Below are 16,847 nucleotides of genomic sequence, written 5' to 3'. Positions count from 1 at the left end.
ATAAGTTTGCATAGAGGAAAGGCCATGTGAAGACACAGGGAGAAGGGGAACATCTGCCAGCCAAGGGTTCACCAGAGCCCAACCATGTGGGCCCCTGGTCCGGACTTCCAGCCTCAGAACTTGTTTAAGCCACCGTGTCTGTGGTATGTTGCTATGGCGACCCTAGCAAATGGATACAGGAGGCTTGTTAAGGCAACACTCGAGTCATGATCTGTTTTACAGGTTTATAAGCAGAGGCAGACAGCCTCAGGCCTCCCCCCAAGGGCAGAGAAGGAGCAGAGAATATGTGCTGTCTGCAGGTACCATGGATGCTAAAGAGGAGAAAGGAAAGGCAGGGTTAATTTTCTAGAAGTCATTCCTCCTCCTAAGGAAGAGTGAGTGGATGAGGGACAGAGAGAGCCCAGAAAAATGACTCCAATCTCAGTCTCATTACGTGCAGGCATGAAGAGCAGGGAGATGAATTTCCGTACTGAAAACTACAATGTCTGACCCGATCGGCCTCTGGACCCTTTCTCTGCCTCCATCCCAGCCCCTGCTCCTCCTTGCCTACCTTCCCCTGGCCACACAGACCTCCTTTCTGCTCCTGAGTTCTTTCAAGCCCTTTGCCCTCTCCAGGGCCTTTGCACTTGCCCTGCCCTCTGGCCTGAAACATCTCCCTCATTCTCTTCTCTCTTTCAGTCTGTAGGCCACCTTCCCAATGAGCTCTTTCCCTAACCATGTTACTTAAAGTGGCCACCGGAAGTCACCTTCTAGTGAGTCATGCTGTTTAATTCCTTCCTGTAAGAACTTAACTGAATCTGCAATCGTCTTTTCCATGATATTTGTTTACTTATTCTATGTCTCTCCCAGAGAATGCCCATCTCCAGAAGCACTAGGACATAGTTGGCGTTCAATAAACACTTGGGAAAGAGAAAAGCAGTCCCTGACATCCAAGAGCTGGCCTGGTGCTCTCGGGGAGGTCTCGTGTTGCTATGAGCCAGCTTGGCACTCACAGCTTGGCCTGTTGCACCCAAATCATTTCATAGAAATGCCAACAGGAGAGGCACAGTCACTTGGTAACTGTCCTGGAACATGAAAAAAACAAGACCCCAAAAGCAACCAAACATCCTGATACGAGTGAATGCGGGTTCCTGTCCAGTTACTCCTTCAGCATTGCTCTGGTCTTCCCTCTCTAGAGATAAGATTTATTAGGATATCCGAGCACTAAAAAACCCCTGCTTCCTGACAACCTCCAATCCAGAGCAAAGCCCCCCCTCCTAATAGCCTTCCCCAATCTCCCACCCAAAGCCAGACCCTGTAAGTCCACTCACCCTTCCTCTGAGATGACCCACAGTCTCCAGTGTCCCTCCTTTCTCCCTGCAGAGAGATCAGTTACCCTGACCTGCTCAGCTACAGGTGTGTCCCTGGCAGTCTTTGTTTGGAAGACACTGAGAATACAAACTGGAAGTCCAAGGTCGCATCTGGCTTCAAGCCCACCTGTACCTCGGGGCTCACACACTGTCAGGACACTTCCTGTCCATAATTTAGATCACCTTTCTCTTCTGTGGTCTTTAGGATCTCTGTTTGTTAGCAGGTCAGATTTTAGAGGATTTTAAGGGTGGCCCTCCCAGCCTGACATCCTTACAGTCCATTATGCAGAGGAGGGGAACACTGATATTTTCCAGTGGCCTAACATCAACATACTCTTTTGATTCTCTCTGCTTGGCTTATCTACTTATTCCTAAACCAGTCGCTGTACTAGAGAACGGGGTACACTGGCCGTCTGAGGTGCATGCCTGCTCTTGGGATAGAAAACAGACACCATGATTGTCAGTCCCATGAGGTTCACATGGAGTGAGAGTAGATTGCTTCCTCCACCAGAGTTTGGCTAGGAAACAGAAAACACTCCATACTTCAGAAGCAGTAAGGGATTTTGTAGAGGGAATTAGGTGCTTATAAAACTACAGTAAGGGCCAGAGGCAGAAAAAAATCAAGGAAGGTACAGCTAGTTTTCAGTTGGGCTGCTAGTTTTCAAGCAAACAGGAAGGGAAAGGACCTCAGGGAACTTCTGGCAGTGACTACAGACATCTTCAGTACTACGGTGGGTGATTCGCAAGAAAATCCCTAGAGCTACTCAAAATCTCCCATCTGCTGCAATCCTCTTATCTTCTTTATCTATTTCTAAAGGCACAGTGAATATCTATCTCTCTATAATACCATCTATTATCCATCTATTCCAATCTTCCAAAACTTGCAAAAATTCCTCACACTGGCAAACCAGTTGCGGGGACTCTGGAACTAGTCGCATTCACAGTTTTCTGGCCCCTATGACACAGAGAAGAGCATAGAAGGGCAGGAGGGCATTGAGTTACCAACAGATAGTCTGGTGCAGAGCCCCAGAGCAAGGGATGTTGGACAAAGGACACAAAGAGTATCATTGGTTGTAGAGACTGTAGATGCACTTCTCAGATTATCCCTTTTTTCGGTTTTAAACATGTAAGGATTCAAGGGGAGTTTAATTTGAACTAGGAATCTCAGAAGTGTAGAGACTGGGTTCCTGGGGATACAAAAACATGTTTCCATTTTCCGATACAAGAGGAAAATGGAGATCATGACCTGTCATTGATAAGCTTGATGAAAATGCTGGGAGAATCTCTAGACAGGGATATCAAGGGGACAGCACATGAAGACTCGGAAAATGAAACAGTGATTACAAAGAAGCATCAGTGGTTTACGGACAACAAATCATGCCAAACTCACCTTATTTGTTTGCTTATAAATTAATTACTGAGGAGACTACTAGAGACATAGGGCATAGGGATTTTAGTGTGGCATTTACCAAAATCTCATTATGTCTTTGTGGACAAATGACAAAATATCAATGGCATTGCTGTGGAATCATAACTGAATGTCTGTGTCCTGAGGTTGCTGACTATGGGGTTAAAGTCAGCCTGGAAAATTGGTCTCTGTTAAGGAGTTCTGTGTGGGCTTGGTCTTGTCTGCTTCAGCATTTTTATCAGTGTTCCATATGAGAGCACTGATGGCCCTCTAATCAAATCTGAGGATGCACCAAGGCTGAGAGGAAGAGCAAATGGATTACATAATAGAATCAGGATTCACAAAACTATCAATAGCCTGGCATGAAGGGAAGAAAAGCACAAGTTGAATTGTGCTAGAAATAAATCTAAAACACTGCCTGGAGACCTCCAAACACAGTTGTGATGGTAGGTGAGAGGGATGGCTTTAGCAAACTCTTGGAAAAAAGACTAAGGTCTGTCTGTAAACAGCCTTAGACTGTTGGGTCCTACTGAGCTGCCAAAATAATGAAATTACACTTTGGTTTGCATTTATAGAACTGCTTTGAATAATACCATTGCACATAGTATATGCTCAAGGGATACTATTTAAAATAATGCATCATTTAATATTTTTCCCAGAACATTATATTAAGTTATTCATGCATCCATTCAGCAAATTTTTTTTTGAGAACTAGTGCCAGGCTCCAATTAGGTGTTGGGTACTCATTAGTGAACAAAATAGACAAAATCTTTGCCATGGGCGAATGGAGGAAACATGCATTGAGCATCTAATACATACCAGATATTGTGTTGAGGCTGTAAAAATGAATATAGCTCCTGCCTTCAAATTCTTGTTACAGAAATAGGTATGAACATATAATCATGATCCAGAAATGTCACATGCCATTATAGCTCTAGAATGAGGAGCGTCTCTGAGAAGTTCACAACTAATTCATTATACACAGGTGTCTGGAAAAGAGTTGCAGTAGATGGGACACAAGTAGGTTGTTTTGTGGGTAATGAATAGATATTTTCTTATTCTTAGGACCCACCTTTATGACTGTGTCCTGAGTAAGGCAACTAGAATTGTGGGTAAACCTCTGACCTGTATCATCTAAGGTAATAGAGGAGGAACTTGAATTTCTTTTTTAACCTGAAGATGAGAAAGCCTGGCTTACGGGGCATGCAATCTGTGAAATGCTGTTATACAAAATGAACAACGGCCTGGTATTGTGTGGCTGCAAAGAAGGCTTTAGGATACGGCTGGAAGTGTCAGGGCAGCAGATCTGGGATGACACAAGGAAAATCCTCCTGACAGAGCCGCTCACCAGTGCACGGATATGTTTGTGAAGTAGGGGATTCCTTCTCACTGGAGTCATTCAGGCAGAAGCTGGAGAGGCCCTTTTCAACATGTGATGAGGATGGACTCATTAAGCTGTGTTTTGGACCGGATGGCCTCTGAGGTCAGTGGCCCTGTAGTCTTACTTGTATGAATTTCCATATGTTGCATTTAAAAATTTTTTATCATTCCTTGCTGTTTTGCTTTAGGAGTGTAAATCATTGCTTAGGTAACTCAAATGTGGACTTCCTGAGAGCCTGTGAGAAAAGCTGGATGGTGTATTGGAGAAGTCATGGATTTGAAATATTTTCCAAAGCCAAAAACCTGTGTTCCTTTAGGCAGGTTAACTTACCCGCTTTGCAATTTTTCCACATCTGTAACATGTATGCAATAAAACTCACCTGGTGGTGTTGCTGTGAGGATGAGATACAGTGTGTGGGTAAAGCATTTAGAACAGAGTAACAATGAAAAGGAGGTATACTTAATGGTAGTTATACTCACTCCACTCTTACATGCTGCTCCTTAGCGCCTGGCACTGTAGGGTGTGGGTGTCAGTTCTGTCTCCATAGATACTTGTTGAGTGAAGGCCAAAGCCCATTGAAATACTGTGGCCCAGGAAGTCAGAGGTCAGTGGGCGCTGACCCTTTCCCCGATGGGGGTGGGATTCTGCTCCGGGTCTGGTCCTTTCGGAGCTCTCTGCGCTCCTTCTTTGCATTATTCCTCCTCTGTTCACTTCAGGTTCTGAAGCAGCTTGTGTCTAGATCAGTGGATTCTAAGCACCCTCTGAAGGCAGTAGAGGGATCTGTCTCACTTGAGAGAAGATAGATTCTTCTCATTCTACCATTGCTGGTGCAAGTGAAATGTGCCAGCCGCACCTGAGAGGTGGAGGTAGGAGGGTGCAAGCACGGGGGACCCAGCTTTTCCTGACACACGCCTCTCTCCCAATGCACGTCTCTGGCTGCTCTCTCTATATATCCAAACCCTGGGGAATCTGAATGCCCTCCTCTGACAATCCAGGCAACATGTCCTGCTCAGACCCCAGATTTAGGAAAGGAGGACCTTATTCGAGTACAATGAACCGCAGAAAGCAATAGTAATTATGAAATATATCTCCAGTCTTTTCTCATACTCCTTTTAAAGTCCACATCATTCCTGTCCCTAAACAAATAAAAACAACTACTTTTCTGTTATGAATATAGAGGGGGAGATAATGAGGGGTGGAAGCAGGGGAGAAAGGGGATCAGGGTAGGTAATAACGAGGAGGGCATGATAGGACTCACCTCAGGATTTTTACACCCGGGGTAATTTTAGCAAAACTATTGACCGACTAACTGAGAAATCAGAACATGTCTATTCCTTTCTGAAAGAAAATGATGACATAAATCTCCTAAAGTCATAGCATGAGACAGATATTAGGAGATGGTATTAGAACTTCTGACATGCAGGGTCAAGAGAGATGCCTATATTTTACATCGACTTACTAGACAATTAGAATTTGCTGGGATCTGTGTTAAGAGTGCCTTACCCTGTTCTCATACGAGTTTCACAATAATTTTGAAAGGTCTGTTTTATTATCTGCACTTTATAAAAAAGGAAACTGAGATCCAGTGGTCACCAGTGGTAAGAGACATAGTCAGAATTTGCACTCATTTCTTTCTGACTCATACCACTTCCCTTTACTCACTATGATGGATCGAACATACACTGTATTAGGCATGGCAGGTGATCGTAAGAGGTGGATAACTTAATCCACGCTCTCAAAGGGGGAGCTCAGTATTGAGGAAAGGAGATCCGTTTGAATAGATGATTTCTACAGAGGAAGAACTAATGGAAAGGGCAAGAGATGATGCTAATAAAAACATAGTATTTTTTAGCCATGAGAGAGAAGGAAATCTTACCATTTGCAAAAGCATGGATGGGCTTTGAGGGCATTATGCCAAGTGAGATAAGCCAGACAAAGACAGATACTGTATGATATCATTTATATGTGGAATCTGAAAAAGCTGAATTTGTAGAAACAGAGAATAGAGCAGTGGTTACCAAGGGCTGAGGGATAGTGGAATTGGGCAGATGTTGGTCAAAAAGTTACAAATTTGCAGTTAGAAGATAAATTAGTTCTGGAGGTTCTAATGCACAGCCTTGTGATTATCATCAACAATACTGTATTATATTTGAAGTTGCTGAGAGACTAGGTCTTCAATGTTCTCACCACAAAATGAAATGGTAATTATGTAAGACAATGGGAGTGTTAGTTGATGCTACAGTGATATCACATTGCAATATATAAATATACCAAATCAACACACCGTACACCTTAAACAATGTTTATGCCAATTAGATCTTAAAAAAAAAAAAACAAATCATAATGAGAGCAGGAGCTTCAGACTAGTTTGTTTCAAACTGACCCTTCTGCTGAGAATAGTTAGAAAACCTGGGGGCACTATATATGCATAATGTATATATGTAAGTATGTACATATGTATGAAATTGGCTTGAGGATTTGAGAGAGTCTTAAGGTAGTGGGGACCCAAGTAGTCAATATCATAAAAAGAGAAGCCCAGAAAGTTGGATTTAAGGTGGAGAATTCTGGTAAATATGCCAGGCTTTCAATTGGGACTTCTAAATGTTTACATGCTAGAACTCAAGGCGAGCAAAAAAGAGACCAACTCTCTTAAACACTAAAGCCAGCTTTGAAAAAGTTCAATAAATTACTGGATTAAGACAATCTTTCTCCAACTCCTTGCTCAAGCAAAAGTGAATCCATTGTGGAGGAAGAAAGTATCTAGAGCAGGATTTCTCAATCTTGACATTGTTGACATGTTGGGTCAGATAATTCTTTGCTGGGGGGCTATTCTGCACATAGTTGGATGCTTAGCAAGACTCCTGGCCTCTACCCACTAGATGCCAGTAGCAGACCCCCTTCAGCTCTGACAGTATCACCAAATGTGCCCTGAAGGACAAAACCACCAGTGAGTGAGAACTACTGCTGTAGATCTTCAGATTATTCATGATTTTTAAGTTACAACATTGACATTAAAGTAAAAATACCACGCACTGAGAAGATGAGAATCAACTGAAAATTGTGAGAAAAAAAAAATACACATATGGGAAATACAAATGTTAGGATTATGAGATATGGATATTAAACAACTCTTAGTTATAGGGTTAAGAAATTAAATTACATGATTGGGGGAAAAAGTTCAATCCGTAACAGGCTGTTAAGATAGGAAGTCTTAGGAATCCAGGCTTAAAAATAAAACAAGATTTAAAAATAAACCTGAGCAGAGATATCAGCTGCACACTTTTAGGAGACAGATTCTATAGAAGAGGTCCAGGAAAGTCACTATACAAATAGACTGACAGACAAAAATGCCTAGAGGGAATCAGAATATAGCAGTACTAAAATGTATTGCTATAATGTCTAGTTTTCAAAATAAAAACAAAACCTGAAAAGAAAGGGGAAAATATAGCCTATACACAGGGAATAAAGCAGTCCATAGATTCTGTCTCTCAGGGGCCCAGATGTTGGGCTTAATAGACAAAGTCTTTAAGCATCTATTATGAATATGTTCAAATATCTAAAGGAAATTAAATGAAAGTACAACAGTGACTCACCAAATAGAAAATGTGAATTAAAAGCTAGTGATTATATATATGAAAAAAAAAACAAATATAAAATCTGGAACTGAAAAATACAATCACCAAAGTCAAATATTCACTAGAGGGGCTCAATAGATTTGAGTAGGTAGAAAAAATAATCAGTGAACTTGAAATTAGGTAACAAGAGATGATCTTATCTGAAGTAGAAAGAAAAATAATAAAAGGAAATGAACAGAACCTCAGAGACTTGTGAGTCAACACCAAGCAAACTAATACATGTGTAAGGGGAATCCTAGAAAGAGAGGAGAACTAATAAGAGGCAGAAAATATATTTAAAGAAATAATGGCCAAAATGTCCTATATTTGTGTGAATTCTATATCTGTGAATTCTAAGTGGGATAAGCTCAGAGAGATCCACACCTAGACACATCCTAGTCAAAATGTCAAAAGTTAAAGACAAGGAGAAAACCTTGTAAGTAATAAGAAAACTACTCACCATGTACTAAGGAACTTCAGTAAGATTGACGTTCAACTTCTCATCAGAGACAATGGAGTCAGAACATGATGTGCTGATGTATTTGTTAGGGCAGGGGGTTGAGTTCGTTCTCCTTGGTTCTTATTTCCAGTGCAAGAAGGAATTGAAGAACAGAGACACAGTAGTGAAACAGAGTAAAAGTTTTATTTGAATACACTCCAAGGGAGGAGCAAGCCAGAGTCAAGCTAGTCAAAGGCAGGTTTACTTGAATAAAGCAGAGAAGAAGGAAAAACAGAGAGAGGAAAGGGAAGCTTATTGAACTCCTGCTCAGCACAGGGCAGATCCCTTGCCAACTCCTAAAGCCAGTGTCACCTGGCGTCCAGTGTCTGCTTGGATCTGCACAGCATGGGAGCTAAGTCCCTACCACCCCAGGATTTTGGGGAGCTGCAGAGCACTGGATGGAATGCGATTATGTTCTAAGAATTTCCCAAAGGCAAAGAAAGGAGATTTTCAGGAAGGCTACTAAAGAGCGTGACTGTACAGCTGCAGTGCCCTCAGGGCTTCCCAGGCGAGAGGAACTTGCAAGCCCAATCAGAGCTCTCAGCAGGCCCTCCCTACTCCACTGAAGTTGGACAGGGAGAGTGACACACTGAAAGGATGTCAAGTGTAGGCCGACTCAGAGAGGAGGTGCACTTAAGGGTTTGGGGTCTAGGGTTTTACAAGGCTTTTTTTGGTAAGGGTCAACATAAGGCATGACGTATACAGGTGATTCACAATTCCTTTGGAGTTCTGTCTTAGGAACAGGGTTATTTAGGGGACTGTGTTGGGTTGGGACTTCAGCATTCTTTGTCCACACAGGTTTATTTACACTTCTGAAGTCTGTCTCCTGCCCTGGTTACAAAGTTACTTGATTAGGGGCTGGAGGCAGAGGACAAAACAGCATATAGGTGAAGTTAAAGAATAAGCTGGGCCTCTCAGCAGGCTGAAGTAAATCTTACAATGGCATGATCTTATTGTTACAATGAAGACATGGGCTGCGCTCAGATGCTTTTCTTTTTCTGGGGAATATCCGGACATTCCAAGTTGCTCCTGGCCTTTGGAACTTCAACTAATTAACTCTTTAACTCAGAGAGTCTTTTCTGGCTCTCTAGTTTGATCTGGTTAACCAGTTGAGTCCCTTTTAGTGGGCTTTGCTGGCCTATTCTCCCAACACCCGCTCATACCTATTTTCTACCTAACATATTCAAAGTGCTGCAAAAAAACTTCCCCAAAAACCTATAAAACAGGAATTCTATATGCAGTCAATAAAATTGTCATTCAAAAATTAAAGTGGAAGGTGAAAAGGATAAAGAGGCACAAAATCTCAATGTAAATTAGTGATGGGAATGAAAGCATAGCATAGAGAATATTATCAATAGTTCTGTAACATCTTTCTATGTTGATAGTAACTACACTACTTGGGGTGAGGATTTAATAACATATAAAACTGTTGAGTCACTATGTTGTATATCAACTATACTTCAATAAAAAATATTAAAAAATTAAAGTGGAATACATTTCCAGATAAAGACTGATGCATTCACTAATCAGAGAATGGTCATGCAAGATATTCTAGAGGAAATCTTCAGGCTGAAAGAAAAGGACACTTGATGGTAACTTAAATCCATACGGAGAAATAAAAGGTACCAATACACATAATTATAATAACAGTGAGCATCTCTGGTGCCCAGGTTGTGCTCTTGAAACACCATTTTCTAGGAAAAGAAACCACACCTTCTTGGAGAAATGGCTGATTCCAATTTGGTGGCTGGAGACTCACAAGATAATAAGCCTAGTCTAGAATATTTTATCATATCTGGTGGGTAGGAATCCACCAGAGAAAACCATAAGTAAAAAATACAAAATGGAGACACTGGTCAAAGATGAACTAATTTAAGCTTCAGCAGGGATAATGATTTCAATGAACTGAAAATTCTCAGATATATTTAAACCCATAATTCATAATACTAACCAAAAAATAAAATGAAACAATACTAATTAATCACATTTTGAGAATGACAGGAAGCCGATTCATTATCTCAAAAACTGTTAAATAAAGGAAAACAAGCATTTATCTTAACTTCTATATGAGCTTTGCAATGTTTTATCCAAATAATACATAAGAGGAAGATATATTTATAGAATTATTCCAAATAAATGGAATATAATTAGAGCATTATTTTTCAATCCCCAATAACCCAATTGATTTAGAAATCAAGATGATATAAAGAGAAAAATCAGACATTATGTGTCCCTGATGAAAAACCTCACCAGCACCTAAACCCTCCTCTGTCACTCAGTCTGATGGCGTTTCTGGATTCAGCTTTCACTTTGTTGTGATACAGAGGCCAGAGGAATATGTTGGACTGTCACCAACAAAAGCCAGACAGCGGAAAATTTTACAGATAGAATAGCCTGAGATCTTCAACTGATGCACCAAAAGCAAAAGAAAGACATGGAATGGGGAACCTTTTGCTTAAGAGGGACGTAAAAGACATAGCAAAAACTAAAACGAATACCAACAAAATAAAACAGTAATGCCCAGGAATGCACACATGGATGATCAAACCACAAATCATCTAAGAAAGTGATTATTATTAAAATCACTTCCACGGTTACTTTTGTTGCAGGAGGAGGGAAAGAGATGGGGACGAAGAGGGGCAAATGCAGGGGCTGTGAGGCAGCTGGCAAAGTACTATTTCTTACTCGGAGCATAACTAATGGGTGTGTTTCCTTTAATAATAATGTATTGAGTATGCATGCATGTTTTTGTAGCTGTGTTTCATTTCATAATAAAAAGGTTAAGAAAGTAGCACTGTTACTGGAGATGCGTCCTTGGTCTCATTACAAGAAAAAAATTCAGAAACGGATTGAAAAGCAGTTGAGCAGTAAGGGTGTGCTGAAAAATGAGATTTTAGAGAAAGACAAAAGTGCACGCCCAAGTGCTGGGCGAGGGCAGACCCAGAGAGGGTTGCACAGAGAACAATGAGCCTTTTTTATATGAAGGGAGATGAATATTCACTAAATGGGGTTAGGTTTCAAAGGGAACAGGGGGAGTGTTTTCATGGCTTGGGCTTTCTCCACCCTCATGTCAGGCGAAGAGATTTTTTACTACATTTGATCCCCACAGTCACGGTACAGCGAGGTGTGATTTTTTTTACTATGCTAATGATGGAGGGATGTGATTTTTACTATGCCCATGGATTTGGGGGTGAAGCTTCGGTCCCTTTGTCCTGCAGGTTGGAACCCTCCCCAGCCCAGTGGAGGTTTCATCGAGTGCACAGGAAAGAACCTCCCCAGACACACCTGCCCGACAACCCCAGGACTGTTCTATTTGTGACAAAATTCTTGCCTGGGAAAATGATTTGAGTGATCTTGGGTTACACTGAAGGATTAAAGCCTTAGAAATGAGACAACGTCAAGAAAGGCTGCCTTGTTGAGGTTTGGTTTTCTGTACTGTATAAGCTGCTCTCATAACAGACTTTTCTGGTGGCACATCTTTGAGGCATCAGCTAAAGCCACAGTCTTTCCACTCTAGTGGTCCAGAGCCATCCAGAGGGAATAACCTAAATCCAGCTAGTGGTTGGATCTTAATCTCCTTAATGTGTGCATTTGGACTGAAGGTAAATATGTGAAGAGGTTTTCTAACATTTAATAATTTCTTGCTAGGATGGACCAGTGACAGTGCCCGGGTCTTAGGTCTGGCAATTTGCACATCTGAAAATCTCTACACTGAGAGCAGGGCACCTCGCAGAGAGCAAAGACTTAGAAGGACAACAGCTGAAGGTTAAAGGCTCATAATGCCTGGTATGGGCCTGACCCAGCTGTGGGAGGATGCTGAGCATTTGGGAGAGGATTGGTAGGCACTCCTAATCAGAAATGGAAAACTTCCTATAACTATGATGCCCTCTTAACTTCTGGGCATAATGCTCTGAGGGAAGGGATCTAACCAGCAGGAATCTAACCAGCCAAGGCTGTGCTTATGCTCTGCTTAAATACAAGGCTTGGTTGGAGAAGAAAAAGAGAAAACCAAGACTGATGAAGGATTAAGGAGACAGGGTCCCTGGGCAATATGCAATTTTTCTCATCAACAGTATCTATATTATAAGACCCTTTCCACCCCCACAATATATTGTTATATTTTTTCCCTTAGTATTAAATGCCAGTAATTGTCATATCTAGTTATTCACAAGGCACAACTCAAGTGTCCTTGCCAGAATAAAATTACTTTTCCTAAATGGGCACTGATTCTCTATCTCCGTATAATGAGAAGGGATGGCTACATTTAATGGGCCATTCTTCACCTTAAAAAAATAGAAAAAAATTAAAGCTCTGTCTCTAACTGGCATTTCCTCATTGCATGTGATCCCATTGTCCTTAAGCAAAAAGCTTTCAGAGAAACTAATGAATCAGCCTTGTAGTTAATTAAGAAATACACTTCTCCTGAGGACCTCCACTAGGAAAACCCAAGAATGCTCTGAATGTCAATGGTGGCAGCTTCTCTACCAGAAGCAGAATCGTGGACTTCTTATAATTAATTTTGATTCTCTATTTAATTTATTCTTTGTTTTTTAGACAAATGCCTGCATTATGTATTCAGAGGGGATATTGCCAAATTGTAACTCCTGATAAGCAATTAAGAAGTGATGTAGAATAAGCCTTCTTATACTGGGCCCATAACATGAAAGCATTTGGGTGAAAACATCACTGGATATTTTCATGACTTTTGCATGTCACCTGACCTTATAAGGCTGATGTTCATCACGTAGCCAGCTGCTTTTTTGTGGACTTATATACCAAGTTTGATGCATTCTTTGGCATCTTTGGGGGTTCCTGGCATGGATGAATGCCTGCACTAACTACACATCCATCTCTCGGAAGCAGGTGTCCGGAGTTTGGCCCTGCTAGCGGCTGTTGTGTACTCTGGGGGTCAAGAAAATCCTGGACTTTGTGAAGTTCAAGTCCTCCAGATGCCCCAGGTTCTATGGGTTTTTGACCTGTCTAGAGAAAAATGTCTTTCGTCACTGCTTCTTTCTTATTATTTTATAAAACTGTTCCTAGAGTCATCGAAAGGTCAAAGTTGACCATGATGGACTGTGATTATCAAAATAAACTTCTTGGTTCAAAGTCCATGGTACTGGACTACAAGTTCTGTCTTCTTCCTCATTGCTTCTCAGAATGCACGCATAGCTACTTGAGACAGTTTTCAAAATATTCTTGAACAAAATATTTCCATGTCTTGGATGTCCCAGGGGATGGTTTTGGGGGCTGTTTCTTTTTCCATGTTTGGTGATTTGGCAAGGAACTGGCTCAGCACAACTGAATCTGCTCCCTGGAGACACAACAGGTTCTCTAACTGATAGGAACAGCCTTGGAATGGAAATTCTCCTCATTAAGCTCTCGACGAATAAGGTTATTTCTTTAGTCAAGGAGTTTATTACATAGGCGACTGGGTGTTTCCTCTTCCTTTCTGAAATTCCCTGTGATTTTCCAGTTATGGGTGTGAGGTCCTTTATGGAAGCATTTTCTTGGTGCTTCCAGGGTGGCCAAGGCTGCTGACATACTAAACTGAATGGCACGAGGATACAGGGAACAAGGTACCTGGCTGATGCATCTGTCTAAAGTAGTCCCCCCATAAACCTTACTTTACATTGATACCGTGTGACATGTGTGTGTGTGTGTGTGTGTGTGTGTGTATTCCTGACCCTTACAAACCAAGTTGTAAACCTACCAGAGCTGGAATTATTGGCCTACCTGCACTTTGAAATCATCTAGAGAGCTAATTGGGCCCCTCCTACAGTTTTGATTTAGGAAATGTGGGATGAGTTCTTGGCATCTGATTTAAAAGCTCCCAGGTGCCTTGAGAAACAGAATCTATGCCCATTATTGTTGTGAAATGACTTGCTCCACAGATCACTGGGCATCAGGGTCACCTGGACTATTGCAAAGGTCTGTGAACAGTTCAATCACATAGAAACAAGACAAGAGAAACAGAGCAGATGTAACTGTTTCTTACCTTCCTGGCCAGGTGGATCTGCAGGACCTGGGGATCCTTGTTCACAGGACTTAGAAGTTCCTGGAGACCTGACGCCTTTTAGGGCTGATAGCTTGAAGGGGACACCAAACCAGCAGCCAAGAGCAAAAATGTAGTATATGAAATTTCACAGAGACTGGATGTTAACACCACGGGAGCTGCTTAATAAACAGTGGTGCCATTCTTCTCATCCCTTTCTCCTTTGTCTCACTTTCCTCTGAAGCCTTGATCTTCAGAGAATGTGACCGATAACTAGAAGCCCCACGGAGTTCCACAGTGCTTACATCAGGACCTCAAATCCGGTGGCTTAGACACTGATGGCCCGTGTTGCGCAACTTCCCTGGAAAACGGCTGCTCTGGAAGAGCCACCAGGCATTGTGGGATGGAAAGGTGGCACTTAGAAGGGCAGTGTGGATGGGAAGAGCTCTGGAAAGCAAGGAATTGACAGGAATGCCAAGTTCTTGTCCTCTCTTGCCTGATGCTAGTTCACTGTTGGGGGATAGCCATACATCAAGGCTTCCTAAAAATAAATTGGAGTCTTAAAAAGTCCTCTGAAGAGTTTAACAGACAAGACAGAACTTAGAAAAACAGATTCTAGACTGTGTGTTTGTGTGTGTGTGTGTGTGCATGTGAGACAGAGAGAGAGAGAGAGAGAGAATGAGACCTAGCGATTTGAGATCCTAATTCAGAAAGGTTCTTTCCTTCTTCCCAAAGTCAGATTTTTCATTTGTCCCACTTCAAGCACATCTCCTTTCCTACCCCCTCGTTAAGATTCAGAACAGGCTGAAAAACTGTCTTGCATGGTCCTCAGGTGGGATGCCTAGACTCGCTTTTGTCTCCCAAGACAATAACTACTGAAAATAACTGGCTTTATATTTAGTCTTTCCCCCTTGGTGGGTGGACAGCGCCACCCAGTGTTCAAAATGGGAATGGCTGAACCATGATCTCTGACAAGCCTATTGCTCCATCAATTCCAGGTGTGCCAACAGTGTCCACATTAATTGGCTGTGGTTGTGAAGGCCTCCACCATTGTCCTTGCTTTTACCTGGGGTATAAACTGCAAGGGGTAAGCAGCATGAATGAAGCTGGAAAGGCCAGCAAGGTGATGAAATGCATGCTAAGTAAGGGGAGACCCACACAGAATTGCTCATTATTTTCCCCAGCATCTCAAGCATTTTGGGTTTCTGTGACTTTGCCCATGTTGATTTTTTTTTTCTCCAGGGTACTTTTCTCCACCCCACCCCTTCTGACTTACCAGTGCCTACTCCTCGGGTGGTTGAGTTGAAGCATCACCTCCTCTATGAAGCCTTCCTTGCCTGATCACCACCTCCTGCCTTTCTCTGGTAGAATCAACTATTTTTTTCTGCCCCGTTTCTGCCCTTCTTCCTTTACCACTTGAATGTTTGTCTCGGCTTTCATATTTGTCTTGCATAAACTTTAGGTCCTGGAAATGTGATGGACCATAGTCTTACTATTCTTTAAATCCCCAAGGTTTAGCAGGTGACCTTGCCATTTATATTGAATGAATGAAAGAATAAATGAACAAATGAAAAGTATGCACGTATCATTTTGAAAAATCAGAGGAAAAAACCTTTAGCAGAGCAAAATCAATGGCATTAGGAAAGAAAGATGAAATAAGGGCACTATGGGACTGGAGAGAGAGAGATGATAGCTCCCAGGAAGGAGTAGTGAGCTGCAGGAAAGTGACTCATTTCATCGTAGGAAAGTGTCAGAGAAAGAGCTATTCGTGTAATACTAAAATTAATATAATAACGATCATTCTCCTCATTATTTCAGAAACACAAGAGAGCCACAGAATTGCTTCTGCTGGGATTAAAGGCCTGCAATTCAGAAGACAACCAAAACCATTAGAGAGGATTCTAACTTTATACTAAAATGTTAAGACTTCTTGCTTGGAAATGTCTCACACTAAAATGTAAGACTCATTTGGAAATGTCTCATTTAATGGACTGACCAGCCTCGCAAGCTGGAAACCTTCAAGGCATCTTCAATACCCCCCTTTCTCTAATTCCCCACACCCACGCTGTCATCAAGGACAAGTGCTGTTACCCCAGAAATGTCTCCTAATCTAGCGGCTCCTGTCCATGCACACTGCTGGCAACTGGCTAATCCCTCCTTCTCACTGAGATGAGTTTAACAATCCCCTAACCAACCTAGCACAAGTTTCCCCTTCCCAATCCATCACCCATTCCAGGGTCCTGCCGGAGTGCTCTTTCTAAAACAGAGTGGTTACTGCGGCACTCCCCGGGTGAATAGTCTCAGTTGCCTAAAAGATTAAGCTGAAATCCTCCATGTGGCACAAAGGGTACTCACCTCTTCTCTTTGCCTACATCTTAGCCTCCCTCCCCTCCCTCCCCCTCCCCACAGTCCCCCACTTTCTGCAATGCTGGATGTCATCCTCAGTTCAAGGGCTCCCAGGACCACGCATGCCCTTTCCAACCTCCACTTTCAGCCGTTTGAACCTGCCGTTCCATCTGCCAGGAATATCCTTGAATCCCTTTTGAACGAAGGTTAAATTGAGGTCTTCCTTTGAGACCCAGCTCTGGGAAGAGACTTTCCCAA

The sequence above is a fragment of the Manis pentadactyla genome, chromosome 10, assembly GCF_030020395.1.
Source record: "Manis pentadactyla isolate mManPen7 chromosome 10, mManPen7.hap1, whole genome shotgun sequence".
Taxonomy (NCBI): Eukaryota; Metazoa; Chordata; class Mammalia; order Pholidota; family Manidae; genus Manis; species Manis pentadactyla.
Note: the sequence above shows the minus strand (reverse complement) of the source record.